This window comes from Callithrix jacchus, chromosome 22 (genome assembly GCF_049354715.1).
Source record: "Callithrix jacchus isolate 240 chromosome 22, calJac240_pri, whole genome shotgun sequence".
Lineage (NCBI taxonomy): Eukaryota > Metazoa > Chordata > Mammalia > Primates > Cebidae > Callithrix > Callithrix jacchus.
The window spans coordinates 724,512-731,390 of NC_133523.1; positions in this window are offsets into that span (position 1 = coordinate 724,512).

Below are 6,879 nucleotides of genomic sequence, written 5' to 3' on the forward strand. Positions count from 1 at the left end.
TATCAGCTGGATAAATCATTCCACCTCAGGGAGCAACCACGAGGTACCACCTCATTCTCCCCATGGCCTGGAGGGGCCTCGCCAAGATGTCAAAGCCACCAGTCAGGCTGCAGAAAACAGCCTGGGGGTTCCTCTGTGACCATACAATTCCCCTCCGCGGTCCCTACCCGGAGAAAGGCACAGGTCCACACACGTGCTCGCGGCACCAAGATTTACCATGAACAAAAGGAGAAGACAGGCCGGGCGCCGAAGCTCACGCCTGTCATCCCAGCACTTTGGGAGGCCGGGGCGGGTGGATCACAAGGTCAAGAGATCGAGACCATCCTGGTCAACATGGTGAAACCCCGTCTCTACTAAAAATACAAAAACTAGCTGGGCGTGGTGGCACGTGCCTGTAGTCCCAGCTACTCGGGAAGCTGAGGCGGGAGAATTGCCTGAACCCGGGAGGCGGAGGTTGTGGTGAGCTGAGATCGCGCCATTGCACTCCAGCCTGGGTAACAAGAGCGAAACCCCGTCTCAGAAAAAAAAAAAAAAAAAAACAGAAAAGAAAAGAAGCCACAGGTGGCCACACATGGACCGTCACCGACCTCCTGGAACTTCTCTTCTTAGGGAAAGGAACTTCCGGACTCAGAAAACTGGGGCAGGAAACATCCCTGGCAAGTTTTTCCGGCCGCCGGATCTGAGGCAGCTTCCAGGAGGATTGCCCCAACCTGTCGAAATTTCCCAATGCCCTCCGGGCACCTGGCTTCAGATGATGAGCAGACACCCTGGGCCTAGGCTGAGGCCACATCCCACCCCGGTGTTTGAATCCTGGGCCGCCGGTTTAGTCCACTGGAGGAGGAGCCACACCAGCTGCTGAGACAGAATGGGAAGCCGGCAGCCACCGTGGAAAACACCGATCGGAGCTTCAGAGAGAGAGACAGGCTCACGCCCGTCATCCCAGCTCTTTGGGAGGCCGAGGCAGGCGGATCATCTGAGGTCAGGAGGTTGAGACCAGCCTGGCCAACAAGGTGAAACCTGGTCTCTAATAAAAATACAAAAATAGGGCCAGGTGTGATGGTTCATGCCTGTAATCCCAGCACTTTGGGAGACCAAGGCAGGCAGATCACCTGAGGTCAAGAGTTCGAGACCAGACTGGCAAACATGGTGAAACCCTGTCTCAACTAAAAATACAAAAATTACCAGGCATGGTGGCAGGTGCCTGTAAGCCCAGCCAAGCACTCTGGGAGGCCGAGGTGGACGGATCACCTGAGGTCATGAGTTCGAGACCAGCCTGGCCAAAATGGTGAAACCCCATCCCTACTAAAAATACAAAAAAATTAGCTAGGTGTGGTGGCAGGCGCCTGCAATCTCAGCTACTCCGGAGGCTGAGGCAGGAGAATCTCTGGAACCCAGGAGGTGGAGGTTGCAGTGGGCTATCGAGCCACTACACTCCAGACCAGGTGATAGTGTGAGATTTCTATCTCAAAAAAACAAAAATTAGCCGGGCATGGTGGCGCGCACCTGTAGTCCCAGCTACTCGGGAGGCGGAGACAGGAGATCACTTGAACCCAGAAGGCGGAGGTTGCAGTGAGCCAAGATCGGGCCACTGCACTCCAGCCTGGGCAACAGAGTTAGACTCTGTCTCAAAGAGAAAACAAAGAAGAAAAAGAAAATCAGACGAGACACCATGTAACCCCACAGCACCGCGGCTAGGAATGGACGCCCGATAACCCGCCACGGGGTTTGCCGGAAACATGCACAGGCCGCTGGCCACATCAGGCTCAGTGAGAGACGCCAGACACAGAAGACCATGCAGTGTGTGTGATCCTATTCCCGTGACGTGTCCAGGGCCCGGCGCGGCGGCTCGCGCCTGTAATCCCAGCGCTTTGGGAGGCTGAGGTGGACGGATCACGAGGTCATGAGTTCGAGACCGGCCTGGCAAACATGGTGAAACCCCGTCTCTACTAAAAATACACAAATTAGCCAGGCACGGTGGCTCACACCTGTAATCCCAGCACTTTGGGAGGCCGAGGCGGGTGGATCATGAGGTCAAGAGATCGAGACCATCCTCGTCAGCAAGGAGGCAGAGGTTGCAGTGAGCCGAGATGGCGCCATTGTACTCCAGCCTGGGTGACAAGAGCGAAACTCCGTCTCAAACAAAAAAAAAAGATGTATATTACTTTTACTGATTATCTTTTCTAAGAGAAAAGGAACCAGGTGCAGAAGCAGAACCTGAGAGTGGACGTGGAACGTGAGCGCTGAAGCACAGCCTCATGTGGAGACAGTCGAGCCCCGGATGTCTGTGGGTCTCCCTGACAGCCGTCAGGCCCACCGCAAGAGCTTGGAGGAGCGGAGTTTTCTCCTGACAGCCCCAGGAAGAAGACATCTCAGCCATCTTGGACCTCTTCTTCCCTAGCTGGCTAAACAGCAGGGCTTCCCCAGCACGGGCTCTGCCCTACGGTCAAGGTGCCCTCCAGCAGCCCTTAGACGGGCGGGCATGGCAGAGGGCTTAGAGCATCTGGCCTTAGGGTCATTTCTCTCACGATGTCACCCCAGGTTCACACTTCATGACCTGAAAGGCATTAGTAAAAGAACTACAGTCACATATGAGTAACTACTGTGGTTAATTTTCTTTCTTTTTTTTTTTTTTGAGACAGAGTTTCACTCTTGTCACCCAGGCTGGAGTGCAATGGCACAATCTCGGCTCACCGCAACCTCCGCCTCCTGGGTTCAGGCAATTCTCCTGCCTCAGCCTCCCGAGTAGCTGGGATTACAGGCACGCACCACCGTGCCCAGCTAATTTTTGTATTTTTAGTAGAGACGGGGTTTCACCATGTTGACCAGGATGGTCTCGATCTCTTGACCTCATGATCCACCCGCCTCGGCCTCCCAAAGTGCTGGGATTTTCTTCATTATTTATATGGAAACAGGCTGAGGCTTCTTGCTCTGGCCTCCGCACTTATGGGGTCTCCCCCTACGCTGTTCCTCCCTGGAGGAGGTAAAAGTCGCACCACAGGGCCAGGAGCAGTGGCTGAAGCCTGTAATCCCAGCACCCTGGGAGGCCAGGGTGGGCCGACTGGCTAGACCCGGGAGTTCGAGACCACCCTGGGCAACATGGTGAAACCGCATCTTTACTAAAATACAAAAAAAATGAGCCCGGAGTGGTGGCGCGCCTCTGTGATCCCAGCTGCTCGGGAGGCTGAGGCAGGAGCCTCGCCGGAGCTGGCGGGGGGGACGGAGGTTGCGGTGATCATGAGGTCAAGAGATCGAGACCAGCCTGGTCAACATGGTGAAACCCCGGAGGACGGAGATCCGCCCACAGCAAGGCTCCATCTCAAAGAACAAAATCTCGCAGAGACTCACTTCAACCTGCCAGTTGCCGCAGACCAGGGAGCCGAAGCCCCATTTCACAGATGGCAGCACCGAGGCTGGGGCAGCGAGACGCGGCTCTGACAGTGATGTCCATCAGTCTCCCGCTCTCTGCTGTCCCTCTGTGAGCCACGCCTTGGGGCTGTCAGTGGGAAGTGCAGGCTCTGGGGACAGAGGGGGGCTGGAGGGTGGCTTTGACCCCCCAACTTCGGCTTTTTCTTAGAATCAGTCGTGGTGTTCCAGGCTGTCCAGGGGTCAGGCTGGGCCGCCGTCTGGGTCCAGACCTCGGCGTCCATCATCAAGACCCAGCCGGCCCTGCAAGCGACAGAAATTGGCTCTTTCGACCTCCGTCAACCCTGGGAGGAAACAGAGAAGGGCGGGAGCTGGGTCCTGGCTGGGGGACTGGACATCCATCCGACAGGCCTTGGGGGAGGCCAGTGGGTCCTCGGGAAGATGCCAAGGACGCAGGGTGGCCGGTGGGCGTGCGTGAGGCTCGTGGTCCTGCAGCCCCCCATGGTGTGGGTGCCTGGGCTGGGGGGTCCTCTAGGAGGACAAGGGAGGGAAACGGGGGTGGGGGCAGACATCCGGTAGCTTGGCCGGCGGGGGCCCCGGCTCACCACTAAATCCAAGAGGAAAAGGAATTCCTGGCAGAGTCCAGTTTAAAATAAACAAACAAACAATGTGGGAAGCAGAGAAGGAATCCCAGGAATGTGGGCGGGTCCCCCTCCCTCCGCCGGGGGCCCAATGTCTCCCTGCAAACCAGAGACCCCTGCAAGAACTTTGCTCGGAGAAACGGTGGGAACTGCCCCCCCCCATGCTCCCTTCTCCATCTCCTTCTCGGCTTGGCGACCTCACTCTTTTTTTTTTTTTTTTTTTTTTTGAGACGGAGTCTCGCTCTTACCCAGGCTGGAGTGCAATGGCGCGATCTCGGCTCACCGCAACCTCCGCCTCCTGGGTTCAGGCAATTCTCCTGCCTCAGCCTCCTGAGTAGCTGGGATTACACGCACGTGCCACCACGCCCAGCTAATTTTTTGTATTTTTAGTAGAGACGGGGTTTCACCATGTTGACCAGGATGGTCTCGATCTCTCGACCTCGTGATCCACCCGCCTTGGCCTCCCAAAGTGCTGGGATTACAGGCTTGAGCCACCGAGCCCGGACTCTTTTTTTTTTTTTTTTTTTTTTTTAATAAAGATGGGGTTTCACCATGATGGCCAGGCTGGTCTTGAACCCTTGCCTGTGGGGTGTAGCAGGAGAAAAGAGTTGGTTCCTGAGGACCCCACAGACTTGCTTTTGTTCACAGGGCCAGGCTCTCTCCTCGCCGGCCGCCACCCCGACTGAAGGGGATTTGGGGACCTTTGCCAGGGACTCCCTCACGTCCCTTCAGTGTCTGGGGTTCGCGACTCCCCTCGGAAGGTTTCAAAGGCGAGAGTTTCAAAGACAGAAACGATCCGTGAACTTCGCGAGTTGTTGGCGAAATACAGTGGATTTCAGCAAACGTGTTTCTAGAGCCTCAGCCGGGGCTGCCCGCGCCGCTTTTCCGGAATTCTCTACAATATCTGGAAGTGACTGAAAGAGTTCCAGAGCCCAGAGCTGTGCCGGGGAGATAAACGCGGGCACCTCGGTATGTTTGATTCTATTGTCGGGGCCCGTTTTATCACAAGCAGAAAAAAGAAGCTGCCCAGAAAACCAGGGGTGACTGAAGGCGATGGCCCGACCAATTCTAGAATGTTCCTCTGGGAATTGGTTTTGAGGCTTTTTTTTAATTTTAATTTTTATTTTTTGTCTGATGTCCAGAAGTTTTAACCCTGTTGGCCCGACCAAGAAGCTTGGGGTGACAGGGAAAGGATCACTGTGACCTTCTTGCTTTCTTTTTTTCTCTTTCTTTTTTTTTTGAAACAGTGTCGCTCTGTTGCTCAGGCTGGAGTGCAGTGGCGTGATCTCAGCTCACTGCAATACTCCGCCTCCTGGGTTCAAGTCATTCTCCTGCCCCAGCCTCCCAAGTGCCTGGGATTACAGACCTGTGCCACCACGTCCAGCTAATCTTTGTATTTTGTGTTTTTTGTTGAGACGGGGGTTTCACCACGTTGGCCAGGCTGGTCTTGAACGCCTAACCTCAAGTGATCCACCCACCTCAGCCTCCCAAAGTGCTGGGATGACAGACGTGAGCCACCACGTCCAGCCTGAATTTTTTTGTTTTTTTGTAGAGGCCTGGTCTCGCCATGTTGCCCAGGCTGGTCTCCAACTCTTGGTCTCAATCTTCCTGCCTCCGCCTCCTAAAGTGCTGGGATTACAGGCGTGAGCCACCACGCTGGCCTCAATGTGGCTTTGTTAAGGAAATGAGGAGGCTGGGCACGGTGGCTCATACCTGTAATCCTAGCACTTTCGGAGGCCAAGGTGGGCGGATCACCTGAGGTTGGGAGTTTGAGACCAGCCTGACCAACATGGAGAAACCCCGTCTCCACCAAAAGTACAAAATTAGCCAGGCATAGAGGCACATATCTGTAATCTCAGCTACTCAGGAGGCTGAGGCTTGAACCCGGGAGGAGGAGTTTGCGGTGAGCCGAGATTGTGCCAGTGCACTTCAGCCTGGGCAACAACAGCGAAACTCTGTCTCAGAGAAAAAAAGCAAAAAACCAGGCTGGGCGCGGTGTCTCACACCTGTAATCCCAGCACTTTGGGAGGCCAAGGCGGGCGGATCACCTGAGGTCAGGAGTTCAAAAACCACCCTGGCCAACATGGTGAAACCCCATCTCTTTTGTTTTATTTATTTATTTTTGAGACGGAGTTTCGCTCTTGTTACCCAGACTGGAGTTCAATGGCGCGATCTCGGCTCACTGCAACCTCCGCCTCCTGGGTTCAGGCAATTCTCCTGCCTCAGCCTCCCGAGTAGCTGGGATTACAGGCACGCGCCACCACGCCCAGCTAATTTTTGTATTTTTAGTAGAGACGGGGTTTCGCCATGTTGACCGGGATGGTCTCGATCTCTTGACCTCGTGATCCCCCCGCCTCGGCCTCCCAGAGTGCTGGGATTACAGGCGTGAGCCACCGCGCCTGGCCAACCCCATCTCTTTTAAAAAACAAAAGAAAAAGAAAGAAAGGTGTGGGCTGTGGGTAACCCCCCACATGGGCACCGAGGAAGGAGAGCTGTCCAGGCACAATTAGTGCCTGAAGAATAACTTAGTTTATAGTGTTATTAGCTATTTCCTTTATAGAATCCTTTATGTATAATCACGTATTCGTTTATAGTCAGAACAATTAGTGTCTGAAGTATAACTCAGCGCTTACGCATATCCAGCTGATATGATCACACTTAGTCCCATATGATCTTTCTATGTAGTCAGGTAAACACTGTCGTCCGTATAACCATATATATATATTGTATATAATCATACGGGTATCGTGGTCGGAGCTGTACCGACACATTCAGTGCTGATTTACAGAATCCTTCCATAGAACCATACAGTAGTTTGTAGTAGGAGGAAGGCCCGGAGCAGTCACAGAACAGAAGCAGCACGTGGGAAAACAGC